The 19,188-nt window shown below is 44.5% G+C and overlaps 1 protein-coding gene across 1 annotated transcript in view; it reads left to right on the top strand.

Annotated features, from left to right (window-relative positions):
• Positions 1–19,188, top strand: part of GALNT13 (polypeptide N-acetylgalactosaminyltransferase 13) — a 740,598-nt gene that overhangs the window by 175,883 nt on the left and 545,527 nt on the right. The gene's annotated exons all lie outside the window — the stretch shown is intronic.

Consider the following 19,188-nt stretch of genomic DNA (forward strand, 5'->3'; position numbering starts at 1 on the left):
TAGATATTCAAAGGAAACTATCTAAGTAAGTTACCCGACTAAGACATATCCGGCTAAATTATAGAAGCACAGCTATGCTGCTGAATAACCCTGAATAAGTTGTTGGAAAGCTGGATACGTTTTTTTTGGCTTAGTTTAGTCATGCAATTAAGCAGGTCTAATTTATCAATTAGCTTAGCCAGATAACTTTCAATATTGCTAGATTCTGCTAGATAAGGAGATACTCCCCGAAATGTTCATTTCTCGTCCACTACTTAGCTGGCTAAGTACTTATGTGGATAAGTGGCGGCCGCTAAACATGGCAAGATATTCCGCTGCCACCACTTAGCTGCCACCACTTAGCTGGCACACCATTCACTTGGCACTAAATATCGACCCCTGTATGCATACATTTTTCTGGCAAAACTCCCTGCATAAGGTAGCAAGTGAAACTTTGTGTGGGAAATTTTGGTGGGATAATTTTCACATGGGATTTCTACACATAAATTTGCTTTGAAAATTGATGCAACCTATGTGGGTAACAGCCTGCAAATTTATGCACACTGTTACAAATTTAGCCTGTGGCATAACTGAGCCAACTATAGGTTTCCCAGATGACAGACATACTCTGGGCTTCGTTCTTCTTAAATAAAACTTTCTTTTCCACAAGTAACTGGTTCAAAATACATGTTTTACCTACAGCCAATTTCACACTCATCATTTACTTTTAGGACAGAAATGTTTCAGGAGCTGCCTTCTCCTGGAGACACAGGGCCTGTCTGTTCCCAGCTAGGCCCATATACTTATTTCTGCTCACCAGGTCCCTGCCCACAGGGTTACTTGCTTATCTAGCTTTTAAGATGGACCAGGCTAGATGCCTGGTCCCACACTTGATAAAGAAGGTTTTCAGGGATAATCTTTCACATATCTTCTTAATATCAGTCAGATTCCTGGCAACCAAAGATGTGATATAATGTCTTACCTGCAGAAATGCATAAAAGTTTGAGTTGGGAAGACCCCATTTTTTCTTGAACTCTTTAAATGCTAGTAACGTGACATTATTCTCATTTATCAGTATGTCCAAATTATGGATACTCATATCATACTTTATATGAAACTGCAACCCTTCAAGGAATTCTTTATCCGCTCTGCCCTTTATTCACCTAGGTATACTATAAACTTTCTCGACTGCTTTGTTATCTTACTGGCTACAATGCATTTATCAGGGATGATGATCCCAAGGTCTGTTTCCTGTAATTATTCTAGATTGTGTTCATTTTGAAAATTATCCCACCAAAACTACCTGCACAGAACTATTCTTTCTGATTTGTGCACAAGAAATTTTTGTGAAAATCTAGGTGCAAAATTTTGAAAATCCAATATTATATGCATAATGGGCCAGATTTTAAAAGGGTTACATGCGTAAGGTAAGCGCGTAACCCTTTTAAAAACCCCTGCACGCGCCGAGCCTATTTTGCATAGGCTTGGCGGCGCGCGCAAGCCCCGGGACACGCGTAAGTCCCGGGGCTTGCAAAAAGAGGCGGTCAGGGGCGTGGCCAGGGGGCACGGTTTTTGATCGGGGGCATGTTCGGGGGCGTGGCCAAGTGCCCCGGAGGCAGTAGTAACTTTTCTGATAAAGGTAGGGGGAAGGGTTAGATTGGGCCAGGAGGGTGGGTTAGGTAGGGGAAGGGAGGGGAAGGTGCGGGGAGGTGGAAGGAAAGTTCCATCTGAGGCCGCTCCGATTTTGGAGCGGTCTCGGAGGGAACCGGCAGCGCGCGCAGGGCTTGGTGCGTGCAAGTTGCACAAATGTGCACCCCTTTGCACGCGCCGACCCCGGATTTTATAAGATATGCGCGGCTACACGCGTATCTTATAAAATCCAGCGTACTTTTGTTCGCACCTGATGCGCGAACAAAAGTACGTGCTCGCGCTCTCTTTTAAAATGTATTTATATTTATTTATTACTTGGACTTATTACCCACTTCTTTAAATATAGAATTCACCAAAAGCAGGCTATAGCATCATAGAATAGCAGCACACAAACATAAGTTATTTGCATCTTCACAGTAAAATGGTATATAACAAGTTAAAATAGCAGGAAAAGAGAACACTGAAACTTGATGGTTCACCTCAAGGACTAACTTTAAATAGATCAGTAAATACTGACCAGACCCCTCCCCAAATCCACCATCAGAATACCTCCACTCAGTATGGGTAAACTTAGGTGCATACAGGACATCTGCAGGTAAGTTTATCGAAATATTGGGTGGGCCATTTTATAGCAAGCCATTTTTATGGGTGAAATGGTGCTTTAACACATGTAAATGGTCTTTTAAACAATTACCCATGCATTATACAAGTAAAAGTACATTCATATAGCATGTATGCACATACTTTTACTGTAGCAAACAGAGGAATTTCCTGGGGTGGGGCTGGGGAGAGTTTGCGTTTTAGGGTATACTGTTGCATTTTTTAAAATATGCACATATTTTATATAAACAATGATATGTGAACCCATTAGCAGGGGTAAATATGATCAGGTGATTTTAATGGGATAATTTTCAAAGGAAAAGCTTGCATATATTTTCCCTTTGAAAATTGTAAAATCCACAAGGAAATGAGTTTAATATTTGCAGGTGGTTACAAAATGACTATGTAAAATGGTATGCAATAGTCTTGCTAGAGTACTTTGATAAGACTTTTCCTGTAAAGCAGTGAATTTACACTGATTTGACTTGTAAAATTATTAATGGTTGCTCATATGCCAGAATATGCTGAAATGCTAGAATGTAGGCCAGAAGTAAAAAAGTATGTTGCGTTCAGCATTAAGTTTTGTTCCTGTCTTCTGGGCTCAATTTACAAGAAATCTCAAGAATCCCAGCTTCATTAATATACAGTATATGAGATAAACTTATAATACTATTCTATTAAGAGGATGCTGTGCTAATGTCACCCAATTAGAAAAATGTAATAAAAACAAACTAGCTCATTGGTGTATAAATTGGATTTAATCTATTGTATAAACAATGCTCTCCGAGACTGCTTCTGAATTTCCTCTTCTGGAATATTCCAAAATACTAATACTTTGTCTAAATAAAGATCTTTTTAAGCTGCCAGTAAGAAGTTTTTATTTTGGTTAACCCACAACACGCTATGCACTAAATTTTATCATGTACATGTTTAAAAATTGGGCGATAGCACAAGGGAGAGGCGGAGTAAATAGCACACACATATAGGGAAAATCACAACAGGCAAATGTGCGGCATATAATAAATTGGACAATAATAGTATAACCAACAAGCAGTTATTTATTTTGCATTTGCACAAGAACTTGTGCAAGAAATTTTAGTATAGAATTAACAATGGTGTACAAGCAACAGAGCACAATAAATAACTGCTTGTTGGTTATACTATTAGGGCCTGATTTTTAAAAGCATTTACTCGAGTAAAAACCAGGTTTACTGGAGTAAATTCACTTTACTTGAGTAAGTGGGTTTTTGAAAATTGCTACAATATATGCCATTGACTTGTCTATAGGATTTACTCACATAAGTGCACGTTACTTGAGTAAATGGCTTTTGAAAATTGCTACAATAGTAGCTACATTTACGCATGTAACTCCTTTTGAAAATTACCCCCTTATTGTCCAGTTTATTATATGCCGCACATTTGCCTGTTGTCATGTTAAAAAATTACCATAATGTTGTAAACATTATATTAGTGTGCATATTATCCCTTAAAACTGTAACTTTTATGAGCTTGTAGTGTCTGTGAGCTAGTGTTGTGTGCTAAATTGAGCATGCATAGTATGGTTTTGCCCCCTTGCTGCAAACCTGAATAAAATTAAGCCTTACACATGGGGCTGATTGTCAGTGCTGAAGGTAAAAGTGGGAGAGCATCTGGACCCCAGGAAAAGAAATGAAAGAGATTTCCAAAAGAGGAAAAACCAGACCAAAAGCATATGCCTCAGATATATGCCAAGGAGGAGAAGTACTGTTATCAAATGGTGCATCAGGCAGTCCTAGCACATCGATTCTATAGCTGGAAAGGATAGAAATCTAAAATGAAACACAGAAGCAAAAAAAGTCATTTGGGCACTATATTCAGTGCCAGTGCACCGGTTAAGTTCAGACTTAGGGGGTCATGTATCAACTCGCGTTATGGTGTTTTTGCATACGTTGACGTTTTTCGCATGTGAAAACGCCTTAACGCATGCGAAAAGCACTATAACGCATGATGCGATGCTAATTTTTAAAAGGGGAGGGATTGGGGCAGTAATTTTGTGAAAGTAGGCTGACTTCGCAGTTGCCCAAGTAGAGAGTCCATCAAGTTAGGTTGAGAGAACATTGTACAAATCTCATCTAAGGACATCACATCTTCACAAGAGTGCACTGTTCTGTTCGTACGTCTCACTCTGCATGTAAAAGTGATCCCTAACCCCCATGCTACTACCTAAACCTCACCGCGAGTAACTAGAAGGACCTCCTATAGTAGCATAAATAGCTGCTTACTATGGTGCCACCACCAGAGGTACTCTCTCTCTCTCTCTCTTTCTCTCTCACATCTCAGGCCCTTCCCCAGCCTAAAAATGCCCAAAATCGCAGTTTGTGTTTTGGGCACATTACACAGGATTAATGCTAATGAAAAAGGTGTAGTTATTTTCGGCATTATGGCTTCTCAAAGTCAGCCCAATTTTACAAAATTCCCGACTCTGCCCCAAGCCCTCCCCTTTTAAAAAGTAGCATCACACCATGCATTATAGTGCTTTTCGCATGCGTTAAGGCATTTTGCATGCGGTAAAGCATAACGTGACTTGATAAATGACCCTGTTTATCTTGATATTTAGCCAAACCTAACCAGTTAAGGGGCAGATTTTGAAAGATTTATGCGTGTAGGGGGGTTACACATGCCGGGCCTATTTTCAAAAGGCCTGGCGGCGCGTGTAAAGCCCCGGGACACGTGTAAGTCCCGGGGCTTGAAAAAAGGGGTGGGGTGTGGGCGGGGCATGGGCGGTTCAGGGTGGGGTAGGGGAGGGGTCAGCGGCTCCTGGCACAGCGGCCATTTGCCGCTGTGTCAGATATCGTGTGCTGGCAATCGCCCGTTGCGTGCAACTTGCGCCTGCCTGGAAGTAGGCACAAAAGGTAAAATAAAGATCGGGGGGGTTAGAGTAGGGCTGGGGGGGGGGGGGGGAAAGGTTAGGAGAAGGGGTAAGAAGGTCAGGCTAGGGGGAAGGGAAGTTCTCTCTCAGGCTGCTTCAATTTCAGAGAGGCCTGGGAAGGAACGGAGGAAGCCAGTGTGGCTCAGCAGGTGTAACTCTGTGCACGCCAGCGGACTGCTGGCTCGCTATCACCCGACCCTGGGGCGGTCTGGAGGCCTCGACCATGCCCCTGGGCCGGCTCCACGCCCCCGCCATGCCCCCCCGGAATGCCCCAAAATTCACGCCGCCCACCCGACATGCCCCCGACACGCCCCCCTTGCGAAGCCCCGGGACTTACTTGCGTCCCGGGGCTTGCACGTGCTGCCGAGCCTATGCAAAATAGGCTCGGCACGCACAGGGTGGTTTTAAAAGGGTTACGCGCGTACCTTATGCGCGTAACCCTTTTAAAATCTGGTCCAATACCTTTTAATATTGACAGTTATAAAAATGTAATACTGTGCAAAAAGCAAATCAGAGAATGTAACTAAACTTTTTTTGCAGCCAGTGTTTTGGTTATATTACAAAAAAGACTTCAAAAAAATATTCTCTTTTGAGATTTTTTAAGCTCCCACTGGAGTGACTAAGAGATGCTATTCAGCACTGTATCAGTTACTCCCTGGTTCATTCTAGCACAAGCCTTTAATTCTTAGTTGAACATAACAGATCTTTACAGTTTGAATAACGAAAGTGCTTGCAAAGTAACTTCTAAACCATCAATGCTGGATTTAGGTTCTCATGTCTCACTGTGTGATATTTATTGAAGATTGCAATGAAAGTATGTCATCATTATTGTCAGTGACAGCTGAAGGTGTGAGTGAAAGGTCTTTGTTCCTGCAAACTGCAAACTCATTTATACTGCATAATGGAGTACTAGAGAGCCATTTTTCTGACATATTTCCACATCTGTCATCTGCTCGATAGAAAAACTGATTGACTTTAAAGTATTTTGGCTCAATAAATTCAGGATGGAAATGCAGATTCAGTACTTTTGTCGCCCAAAGCATCTTCTTATGTGAAATACAATTTTAAAATGATCTTCCACTCTGCTTCTTGAATAAATTATAGTTTGGGTAAAGTGAATAGCTGTAAACTTGAACATCTAGCATTGAGCTTTATAACAATGAAGGGAGAGTAATTTTAAAAGTAATTTCCGTGGGTAAAACAGTGGGCAAGGAAACGTACCTGTGTGGTGACACTGTGAGGTAACTTTCAAAGAACTCTACATGGCCCCATAAATGTGAGTATACGGGCGCATGGAGATCTGCTATAGTATTTTTTAACTTGCATGTATCTGGTCGGCGGGGATAATAAAATACACATAGGGGTACCCTCCCAACATTTGCACATATGTTTCACAATGCGTGAATATCCTTAGACCACCCCTTTTTATGCCCTTGTAAATGTGCATGCGAAACGGAAAATGCACGTGTACTTTTGATATTTATAAAATACCATGTATGCAGTGATGGATTTGGGGTTTTGGTGCCCCTAGGCACCATTGGTGCTGTCGCCTCCTATCACTCCCTCCCCCTTGGGCAACAGGGAAAGTCTAAGGCACAGTCCCCTAGTTTCCTGTGGTTGCTCAGGGGTAGATTCTGTTGTGGCAAAAATGTAAAATTCAGAAGCAAATTGGCAATGATTTTCCATCTTTTATATTTCAGTATAAAAAATAAAGTCGTTTTACACTATGATTAGTATGATTTTATATTACCTTGGGTGAAGAAAAGTGATCTCAGGTATCAGTACAGGAAAGAGACAGTGAGGGGGAGAGGAAAGGGAGGGGGATCAAGAATGGGGTGAGGAGAAAGGGGAAGGAGCGTGAAAAGGAAAGAGGACTAGAGATGGGAAAGATTGGGAATCTATGATGGGTAAGAGTAGAGAGAGAGAGAGAGAGGAAGGATCTTGGATTGAGGAGGAGAGGAGGAGAGTAGGAAGGATTGGGGAGTGGGTTTAAGGATCTGGAGAGAAAGGAGAGGAAGGAAGGAAGGAAGGAAAGGAGGGAGGTTCCAGGACCCACAGTTTATAAGGTATCTCTCTATTATGGAAATGAAATATACAGTAATGGAATGGAAACTAAATGACTGCATCCTTTACTACACAGCAGCCAAAGAACTGGAATCTTCATTTCATACTACCGTATGTTTGCTGTACATACAGAGCCAGTTTGTTTCTCCGGCTCTAGGCAATGTAAGCAATAGTACATGACGGCAAGAGCTTGGCATAAGACAATTCTCAAGCAGGTAATCTCTCTCTAAGGCAACCTTTTTTTTTTTTTTCCACATGAGGGTGGTCTTGTCTTCCCTCGTGGCTATTGCAGGTGAGCCATATCAGGTTTTGGACTGTGTCATGCCAGCAGACAGAGCACTAATAAAACAGCTACCGCTGACATGTAAAGGGCTGAAACATCTAGAATGGTCACGAGAGGTGACAGGGCAAGCCAAATGCATCCCCTTGTGGCAAAGAAGGTGCATCACAGAGTGCATCTTGAAAGCAATGTTACATGGGTCACGTGTGGGATTATTGCTTCAACAACAAGGTTGTAGGGACTAGTACCATAGACTGGAACCAGCCAATGTATATCTCACCCTATGAGGTACTCTCAAAAGCAAGGCCTTGCATGTGATGTGTTCCTGTACTTTATATTCACTTTTCAACTCCTGACTTCTACTTTGCTAATCGTCTTCATTTGTTCATCTCCAAAGAGTTTGCCATGCACTGATTCTCCAGCTACGGTGCATTACAGATTTTAACAATGAGCTTACGGATGCATATGTGTGATATTGATTACACAGTAAGAGGGATGTTCAGTTATCATGCGGTTGCTGTTGGCATCGTAACACATTAGGACCAGCTCTGTGTGCTGCCTCTCATGGCTCCACTCGTAACATTTTAATCCGTAGCTGGGATAGGCAGTGAAGGAGATGCAGATAGATAGCCTCTGTAGGCACTGCATATTATAGCTGATCAGTAGGGATGTGAATCGTTTTTTGACGATTTAAAATATCGTCCGATATATTTTAAATTGTCAAAAATCGTTAGGGCCACGATACAATACCAATTCCCCCGATTTATCGTCAAAAAATCGTAAATCGGGGGAAGGGGGAGGGCAGGAAAACCGGCACACTAAAACCCCCTAAAACCCACCCCCGACCCTTTAAATTAAATCCCCCACCCTCCCGAACCCCCCCCCAAATGCCTTAAATTACCTGGGGGTCCAGCGGCGGTCCGGAACGGCCTCCTGCAATTGAATCGTGTTGTCTTCAGCCGGCGCCATTCTGCGCCGCCATTTTGCAAAATGGCGGCGCAAAATGGCGGCGGCCATAGACCAACACGATTCGACTGCAGGAGGTCGTTCCGGACCCCCGCTGGACTTTTGGCAAGTCTTGTGGGGGTCAGGAGGCCCCCCCCAAGCTGGCCAAAGTCCCTGGGGGTCCAGCGGGGGTCCGGGAGCGATCTCCTGCCGCGAATCGTTTTCGGTACGGAAAATGGCGCCGGCAGGAGATCGACTGCAGGAGGTCGTTCAGCCGGGGTCCCAAAATGGCGGCGCAGAATGGCGCCGGCTGAAGACAACACGATTCAATTGCAGGAGACCGTTCCGGACCGCCGCTGGACCCCCAGGTAATTTAAGGCATTGGGGGGGTTCGGGAGGGTGGGGGGGTGGGTTTTAGGGTGTTTTAGTGTGCCGGTTTTCCTGCCCTCCCCCTTCCCCCGATTTAGCTACGGACCGCCGCTGGACCCCCAGGTAATTTAAGGCATTTGGGGGGGGGTTCGGGAGGGTGGGGGATTTAATTTAAATGGTCGGGGGTGGGTTTTAGGGTGTTTTAGTGTGCCGGTTTTCCTGCCCTCCCTCTTCCCCCGATTTAGCTACGGACCGCCTCTGGACCCCCAGGTAATTTAAGGCATTTGGGGGGGGGTTTGGGAGGGTGGGGGATTTAATTTAAAGGGTGGGGGGTGGGTTTTAGGGGTTTTAGTGTGCCGGTTCACGATTTTAACGATTTTCACGATACTCTAAAACACCCAAACGGCGACGATACGATTCCCTCCCCCTCCCAGCCAAAATCGATCGTTAAGACGATCGAGGACACGATTCACATCTCTACTGATCAGATCCTAACTGAAACTTTTCTTCCAGTCATATTCCTGAAAGCCTTAAAACAGAACACTCAAGGAAATAAGCATTAAAGAGACTTAACCAGTAGCCATCCGTCGCCATACCTCCCATCCTCAAAGTTCTGAGTGCCGCAGTATATAGGCATTGTGGGTGACCCCTGGGAACTCACCACCAAATTGAAGGTGTGCATGTATTGTGTGCAACACATATAGGGGCAGATTTTAAAAGGGTTATGCGCGTAATATACGCACGTAACCCTTTTCAACCCCTCCTGTGCACGCCGAGCCTATTTTGCATAGGCCCGGCAACGCGCAAGCCCCAGGATGCGTGTATGTCCCGGGGCTTGAAAAAAGGGGCAGGGAGAGTGGGTAGGGTGAGGCAGTCTGGGGGACGGGGGGCAGATCTGAGACCTCTGGCACAGCGGCCGTGCCAGGGATCGCGCGCCGGCACTTGGCTGGCGCACGCAACCTACGCCTACCCAGAGGCAGGCATAAATACAAAAATAAAGGTGGGGGGGGATTTAGGTAGGGCTGGGGGGCGGGTTAGAAAGGGGAAGGGAGGGGAAGGTGGGGGGGGGGGGGCAGAGGGAACGGGGAAAGCCATCGGGGCTTCCCTAGGGCTCGGCGCGCACAAGGTGCATAAGTGAGCACCCCCTTGCTCGCGCCGACCCCAGATTTTATAACATGAACGTGGCTGCTCGCTCATGTTTTAAAATCTACACCCGCGCGTAATTCTTAAAATCCAGCCCATAACTTGCACATTGAGAGAGTGGAGTAGCTTGTGGTTGCAGTAGGACTCTTCTCTCTCTCAGGGTGGAATGAGGGTCACATGTGTACAATCTATGGCACCCAAAGCAGGGAACTGTGCTACAGCATAGAAATCTATCTTCAAGGCCTGCATTTATGCCCCTGTGAGGGAAATCTGATGTGATCATAAACATGGAAGTTCAAGGCTTGGAGCAGCTGGTGTAAGAACCTAGAAAAGCTTTTTGTGACATGCCCCCTACAACATTGACAGTTAAAAGGAGGCAGAAGCCATGAAATGCAATGAGCTCAACAGTTTCACAAGGCCTAGAATGGCATGGGACCTGGTAATGATGGGATCCGGTTCATTTTTCACTTTTTCATATCATGCTTTGATGGCCTGTGAGACTACAGTGACCAAACATTTTATCAAAAATAACTGGGAAATTGTTTTTATTTGTCTAGAACTTGATAAGTGGGTAAGGAAGGTGTATACCAAAAAAATAGCCCAAGAAGAATGCAATATTTGCATGATATTTTATATATTTAACCAAATAACAACTCTTGAGATGTTATTTTTTCCAAAAATCTGCAGTATTTACTGTGTTAATGCAAAATATACCGCGAGAAGCAGAAAACCTCTCTTGGCATAATTTGCATCTGTTTTCCCTATTGGGCGAAAAATTATAAAAAAAATTTTTTAATACATGGTTCAATATTTTACCGCCTGATGGGAACATTTTTCTGCAAAATTAGTCATTTAACATGTAATAAGAGTTTTTATTATGTGTTAAAGTCCTATCACAGCTTAGTGAATAAGCTTCTTAGTTGGGTAGAGCTGAAAATCAGTGCTAACCAGTTAAGTCTTCTGTAAAAAAAAATTATGTAAAAATTAACCCAAGGATTCCCCTCTTCTAAGACAGGATAATCATTTTTAGTACTTACCCAAGTTGTGATTCCACTGCTCCCTACCTCACAGCTCATCATAATTATAAAAAATACTCATTCTAGCCGTGATGTCTTTGCTCCTCCCTCCTGGCAATCTGTTATAAAAACAAACAAACACCCGAGCACCCCTGCTCCCTCCTGGCACTCCATTATCATTGAGAAAACCCACTTTAATTTGATCCATTACTATTGTCAGAGAAATGCTGGATGGTGAGCCGGTTGGAGGGAAGTGTGCCTCCTGTGGTATGTATGGTGCATTCAGAGGGGTGGTGATCGGGGGGAGGAGATGATTGTAGTATCTGCTATGGAGGGAGCAGGGGGATTGCTCTCAGGTAGGTTTTTTGTTTTATGATAATGGAGTGCCGGGAGGGATTAACAGGGGGATCATGTCTAGGGTGGTTTTGTATGATTACCATGTGCCTAGTGGTAAGGCGGCAAGAGGATTGTGATCGGGTAGGTTTTTCAAAAGTTATTATGGAGTGGCAGGTGAGAGGAGAGCGGGGGGGGGGGGGGGGGGGGCGGGAATCATGACTTATGATAGATCTTTTTTTAATTTCTTTTTTTTGCTAAGGAGAACAGCTGGACAGTAGCCAGCCAGATTTAGGCCTGCTAGGGCCTAGATTTGGCTGGCCAAATTAGATGACTAGCACGGAAAAATCTATGCTAGTCTCCTAACTTTCTATCCTCAACCAATCCTACTATGAACATGCCCAGATTTTGAGCAGCTAAATTTAGCTGTATATTGAGAGTTCGAAGGCTAAATTTAACCTCTCAGGTCAGTAGTTTTCAAGGGTTTTGATCCAGCTGGCTAAATCTTTAATTTTAGCCAGCAAGATCCCTTTGAATACTGACCTTCAAATGTCTGTCTTCACCTAACAGGCCCCTTTCTTTGTGGTAACTTATATATCGGTGTTGTTAATTATGGCTGTTTATTAAGTACGCCTCCTTGAACCTTGGAGTGTGTGAGCGATACATTTTTAAAATAGTCTGTTTTGGTCCATGAAATTTCTGCATATTCCCGAACCCTGAATATGGTAGATATAATAGGCATCGAGAATACTTCCGAGCTCTTCTGCATTCTGTATAATATCGTACATTTGAAAAAATGTGTAATTTTAATTATACAGAAAATATGTGCTCATGTATTGGACACATGGTAGCAGACACAAAAAGGAGTTGAATTAGCATGAGTTTGAAACATTTGCACAAATACAAAAGAGTTAACTCATTATCTAATCAATTCCTCCATACTTGAGGACTAAGTAGTAGTCAAGGGAAAAACTACATTAACCTCTGCCTCCACTTATGTTATCAAGTGAATCTTGGCAAGCATAACAATATAAAATGAAATATTTCTTGTGGGAATGCAGAGAGAATTAGAAACTTATGGCTATTCATCATAGAAATATCTGTACTTTTTTTCTATCCCTTATGAAGAAAATCAGCATATAAAGTCTTAGAAATGTATTCAGTTTTCCAAACTTGGGCAGTTATCCAGATTTATTGGGACTTAAAAAAAAAAAAACACCTTGCAGATATTTGTTAGATATCTGGCATTTGTCTTAGAATGAAAAATATACGTGAATGTGTCGCCGCTGCTTCAGCTGCTGCTTCTTTTGCCAAGTGTCCTGAGTCCTCCTCTCCTTCACTTCATGGGCAGTAGTTCTTCCTGTAAACGTAGGAGCCATAGGCCATGTGGCTGCAGAAGAAAAAGAAACGATATGTGAAGGAACAAGTAGTTGAAGCTACTGAACCAGCTATAGTACCTTTCTTTTAATATAAAGCCTGCAAAGAAAGCCAGAAGGTAGACAGAAAATGGAGTGGATCAGACATGTTAGAAATAACAGAAAAAAGCTGGAGGAGAAAGACAGCTGAAAGTAGAAGAGCAATGAAAATTACTCTGTTGCAACTAGTGACATCCCACAATGTCGAAACAGGGAACAGAAGCTTGCAACACTTCCGAGAAGATGAGCACCAGTGGAAAGTCAGGTGACTGTCTAGCTACTATTTCCAATCCCAGTAAAACACAGCCAGCACGCAGGGATGTAAATCACCCTGCGCTTTCAGGAGGGGTGATCCATAAATTCAAATAATAAACAAAGCGAAGTAGAACTATCAAAACTGGAAATCTACAAGGCCATCTGGCTGGGTGAGGTACATCCCAGTGTAACCAGAGGTTAAAATATGAAAATAAAATGGTAATCAATTTTTTTTTACTGTCCTGAGTCCTGGGGCTGGGGAAAAAAAAGCATTGCTGGGATGTGGCATGTTTATTTCATTTCTCTCTGAATATGTTACTGCATGGGGGAAATGTGCAGCCAGCTGTGAGAGCTCTTTCCTCCCCTTCCTTCAGCTAAGAGGGAGGAGCAGAGATGCTGAGATTTTAATTTCATTTTGCAAAAGCAGCCCCCACCTTTTGGAGAGAGGAGCAGCACCTGCAGAGATAGAGGTGGGGCACAGCTCAGAGAAGGAGCTCAAAGCAGCTACTCTTTCACAGAGTCTGTTTAAGTGTCATTTTTACTAGAAAAAAGACACTGAGAGAAGGTACAAGCACATTCAAGACTGAATGGGATGTGTGTGTGTGAAACATACAGTGGTGAAATGCAAATTTGAAGAAGTTTGCCCAGGTAAGAGACAGGACAGGATCAGATAAAACATACATTTTGGCCAAGGCTGTGGAATGTTTTCTTGGCATTTGTTAGAAAAAAGCATGAAAGGCTAAAGAATTCTGGAAGTGTGAGAGGTATCACTTTTGAAAAAATTAGTCTCTTACCTATGAACTAAAGTGATACCCTAGCCTATAATCATTATTTGGAGCTAAGATACCTACAAGGAATATTGTTCTGGGATATTGTCATTATCTTCAGTAAAATTCCAGATAAATTAAATGAGAAGGCATGGGAAGAGTCCACTTCTTTAAATTAGCACTCCTAATCTTATGGCTGGATTATGTACTAAAAATTGTAAAAATGAATTAAACCTGATAGTTTAAATTCAGGAAAGGAGGATTTACATGAAAGCAATTTTTTTATACCACAACTGGATCAGAAACAGGGAGAAAATAGTGAACACTATCTTTTATACAGCTTCGGTTTAAAAGGATCAAAGGTATTCTAGGTTAAACACTTGTATATCTGGAGAAGAAAAAAGTGCAGGATAATTTGCAGTGACAAGTCATAAAGGTCCCATCACAATCCAAAGCTGCACTTGATTTATCTGTACAGGTTACAACTTTAAGATTATTGTGACAACCTTGAACTGAGACAGTTTACACATACAGAACGATAGGAGATCTTCTGTGTGTTTGGGTCAGAAATGTTGCCAAAACTTCCCTTTTTGTCTTAATAAAGAATAGGGATACAGAATTATCATTTATTTTTTGGAGCCATAGCTAGTATTAAGTGACACCAAGCCAGTGAGACAAACACTTAGTATGCACTTTAGTTCCTGACTGGCAGACTTTGTTGCATTAGCAGAGTCAGGAATCCTGTTTTCATTTATTTAACGTACAGCATAGGAAAAGATCAGCACATTTTGATAAAGAGTTCCTGAGATAGCATACCAGTACCTCTCAGCTAATCAAGCAGTAAATGCAAATAGCGCCCCCTATCATTGAACCCGAGATTTGGTGACAGGACGAAGAATCAGAGCATCCTAATACCAGCTCGTCATGCTCAAATTACTCAAGTAAGGACACAGATAAATATATACTGGTTCTTTGGCCACCAGAAAGTCTAGCTAGACCAACAGCCATTTATACCTTCAGAGAGTTTTAAAAAAGGACACCCAATGACTGAAAAAGTAAAAAGAGACAACAAGGGAAAGAGAGACACAAATAGTGACAGAAAAAGTAAAAGGAGACAACAAGAGAAAGAGAGACACAAATAGTGACTAACTTATACTTACCAGAGAAGTCTCCTAGTAATCTTTTCAAAGTATCATTCATTATCTGGTTCCAATAACAACATCTGAAAAAAGAGTTTACATAAAGAATCAGCTTCTTTAAACAACTATTGATTTAAAGGTCCATCTTTAATAGTCTATTGTTAAATGAAAGGATTAATAGAAGACATATATGATAGGTATCTTAGTTTATATTCAGAACTGGTTCTGTTAGTTTCTGGAGATAAGAAAAATAAGAAAAGAGTTTTTATTAATTAACACGTATATGAACATCTGTTATTCTGTTTTTTGGGTTTTTATTGTTAAGATATTATTCAAGGAAGAAACAACATTGATAATCCTTGCTTGAAAATAAAATTAATCAATTTTGGATAAGGGTTTTCATCTGGTTACATTTAAATTTTGCATTTGAAATTTTGGGTTCTACCTTCCCCCTCTACCCCTGAGGGACATGCTGGGTGGATTTTGGACCCATTTTTTTATGTTTTAAGAGAGATTCAGTTGGAAGGAGAATTTCCTTTCTGTCATTCCTTCATATAGTGACACTTCTAATAACATCTGAAACCCCATTTTCATTATCATGCCTTAGCCACTGTAGCAGAAAGGGGGGGGGGGGGGTGTGTCACTCTATTATGCCAAAAGGGCAGAGGGTTAGACCAGGGTACTGAAGCAGCTCAGAGAGATGCTGGTGGGTCGCTGAAAGAACTGTTCAACCTATCCTTCAGGCCGATACAGTAAAGCGCGGCCGCGGTTACCCTGTTTCTAACCCACTTTCTACCCATAATTTGGCCGCGTAAGTCTAAGCCGCGATTCAATATCCGTTTTTACTAATCTTTACCGCTTCTTTAAATTGACACGTATCCCTTTCAACCCGCGGATTTGCTATTCCCTCCCATACAGTAACGTGCGGCCCGATTATCGCCTTTTTAACCAACTGTTTTGCCGCATCTTTAACCCGCTAATTTACCGCCTACCCCGACCCTGGTGTAAGAGTGATGTGACAGCAATAGGCAGGCTCCGGTCAAATAAGTAGGTGGGTTGGAGCAAGCAAGTAACATGGTGTGGCCTGGTTCTCCTATGCTCGGGCCTGGTTCTCCTACGCTCGGGCATCGAGGATTACCAGTCCTCTGTCTCCCCCTCCCGAAGCAAGGCGCAGGGCAAAAATCGACTCGACATGTTATTAAAGCAAATAGAAATTGTAACAAAAGTAAACTTACTGCATGCTTCCAGCAGCCCCAGTCCTCTCTCCCCCCCTCCCGAAGCAAGGCGCAGGGTGAAAATCGACTCGACATGTTATTAAAGCAAATAGGTATTGTAACAAAAGTAAACTTACTGCAAGCTTCCAGCAGTCCCAGTCCTCTCTCCCCTCCTCACGAGGCACCCACCGCGGCTCCCCTGCCTCCTGGGGGCAGCCGGCGGCGAAAGCGGCTTCCAGCAGCCCCGCCGGCGAAGGTGCATGAACACACATCCAGTTTGGGCGCTCAAGCAGCGAAAGCGCATGAGCGCACGCTGTGACCTGAGCGCCCGGAGGTCACGGCGTGCGCTCATGTGCCTTCGCTGCTTGAGCACCCAAATTGGGACGTGCGTTCATGCACCTTCGCTGGCGGGGCTGCTGGAAGCCGCTTTCACAGCCGACTGCCCCCGGGAGGCAGGGGAGCCGCGGTGGGCGCCTCGGGAGGAGGGAGATGCATGAAAGCACGTCCAATTTGGGCGCTCAAGCAGCGAAGGCGCATGAGTGCACGCCGTGACCTCGGACGTCCATCCGGGCGCTCAGGTCATGGCGTGTGCTCATGCACCTTCGCTGCTTGAGCGCCCAAATTGGATGTGCGTTCATGCACCTTCGCCGGCGGGGCTGCTGGAAGCCGCTTTCGCCGCCGGCTGCCCCTGGGAGGCAGGGGAGCCGCGGTGGGCGCCTCAGGAGGAGGGGAGAGAGGACTGGGGCTGCTGGAAACATGCAGTAAGTTTACTTTTGTTACAATTTCTATTTGCTTTAATAACATGTCGAGTCGATTTTCGCCCTGCGCCTTGCTTCGGGAGGGGGGGAGAGAGGACTGGCAATCCCCAATGCCCGCGTGTAGGAGAACCATCCACTTCCTGGTACCTGTCATTTCAAATGGTCATTTGAAATGACAGGTACCAGCGCACCCAGGATACTGTATAGGTGCTGTATAGTGCTCTATACAGTAAAATGGATTGTGCTTCAATCTGGATTTCAGGAAAACCTTTATTTATTGTCCCACATAGGAGACTCATTAACCATTGAAAAGCCCGGGAAAGGGTCCCAAGATGGTGGAATGAATCAGAAATTGGTTGACGGACAGGACGACAGCAAGTCTTTGTAAATAGAACCTACTCTGAGGAGGAAAGAGGTGATAAGTGGTATGCCTCAGGGATCAGTTCTGTGACTGGTTCTGTTCAATATCTTTATGAGTGATATGGCGGAAGGGTTAGAAGGAAAAGTTTGTAGGGATGTGAATCGTTTTCCATATCGTCTTAACGATAGAAATCGTGTGGCAGGGCAAGAAAATCGTCTTAGGCACGATTTTTTAGTTAAAAAAATCGTTAAAAATCGTTTTTTTCCGATTAGTGCGCACTAACTCGAGTTAGTGCGCACTAACTGGGAGTTAGTGCGCACTAACTGAAAATGATACAATTTGACACTTTTCAGGTCAGTTAAGGTCAGTTTAGGAATGAATATGTATTCCTATTGGCTGCCCTCTTATTTATTCATGTTACCAAGTTTCCTACTGACAGTATATGGGGGATGGGAAATGGAAACAGTTGGTAGCTTGACAAAACAAGTAATGTGATCAGTCAATGTGACTAGAACTTGTGCCCTAACCCTGATACCAGGGGTATTGTGATCTTCCTGCACACAGTGCCCTATCCCTATTAATACCAGGAGTGTTGTGATCTTCCTGCCACAGTGCCCTATCCCTAATACCAGGGGTGTTGTGATCTTCCTGCACACAGTGCCCTATTCCTGATACTGGGGGTGTTGTGATCTTCCTGCACACAGTGCCCTATTCCTGATACCGGGGGTGTTGTGATCTTCTTGCACACATCCCGATATCAGGGATAGGGCACTGCATGCAGGAAGATCACAACACTCCTGGTATTAATAGGGATAGGGCACTGCATGCAGGAAGATCACAACACTCCTGGTATTAATAGGGATAGGGCACTGCATGCAGGAAGATCACAACACCCCTGGTATCAGGGATAGGGCACTGTGTGCAGGAAGATCACAATACCCCGGAGGAGTGAGGGTCAGGCAGCTCCCCACTGTCTGTGAAGCCAGCCTCTCACTAGTAATGCAGGGAGGGAGCTGTCTCAGACTTCACCATCCTCCCCCCCCCCCCCCCTTACCCACACACCATTCACTAGCTGGGACATGGGGGAAGTCAGGAGTGAGGGTCAGGCAGCTCCCCCCTGTCTGTGAAGCCAGCCTCTCACTAGTAATGCAGGGAGGGAGCTGTCTCAGACTTCACCATCCACCCCCTCCCCCCTCACCCACACACCATTCACTAGCTGGGACATGGGGGAAGTCAGGAGTGAGGGACAGGCAGCTCCCCCCTGTCTGTGAAGCCAGCCTCTCACTAGTAATGCAGGGAGGGAGCTGTCTCAGACTTCACCATCCCCCCCCCCCCCTCACCCACACACCATTCACTAGCTGGGACATGGGGGAAGTCAGGAGTGAGGGTCAGGCAGCTCCCCCCTGTCTGTGAAGCCAGCCTCTCACTAGTAATGCAGGGAGGGAGCTGTCTCAGACTTCACCATCCTCCCCCCCCCCTCACCCACACACCATTCACTAGCTGGGACATGGGGGAAGTCAGGAGTGAGGGTCAGGCAGCTCCCCCCTGTCTGTGAAGCCAGCCTCTCACTAGTAATGCAGGGAGGGAGCTGTCTCAGACTTCACCATCCTCCCCCCCCCCTCACCCACACACCATTCACTAGCTGGGAATTGGGGGAAGTCAGGAGTGAGGGTCAGGCAGCTCCCCCCTGTCTGTGAAGCCAGCCTCTCACTAGTAATGCAGGGAGGGAGCTGTCTCAGACTTCACCATCCTCCCCCCCCCCCCTTCACCCCACACACCATTCACTAGCTGGGACATGGGGGAAGTCAGGAGTGAGGGTCAGGCAGCTCCCCCCTGTCTGTGAAGCCAGCCTCTCACTAGTAATGCAGGGAGGGAGCTGTCTCAGACTTCACCATCCTCCCCCCCCCCCCTCACCCACACACCATTCACTAGCTGGGACATGGGGGAAGTCAGGAGTGAGGGTCAGGCAGCTCCCCCCTGTCTGTGAAGCCA

Source organism: Rhinatrema bivittatum, chromosome 6 (assembly GCF_901001135.1).
Source record: "Rhinatrema bivittatum chromosome 6, aRhiBiv1.1, whole genome shotgun sequence".
Taxonomy (NCBI): Eukaryota; Metazoa; Chordata; class Amphibia; order Gymnophiona; family Rhinatrematidae; genus Rhinatrema; species Rhinatrema bivittatum.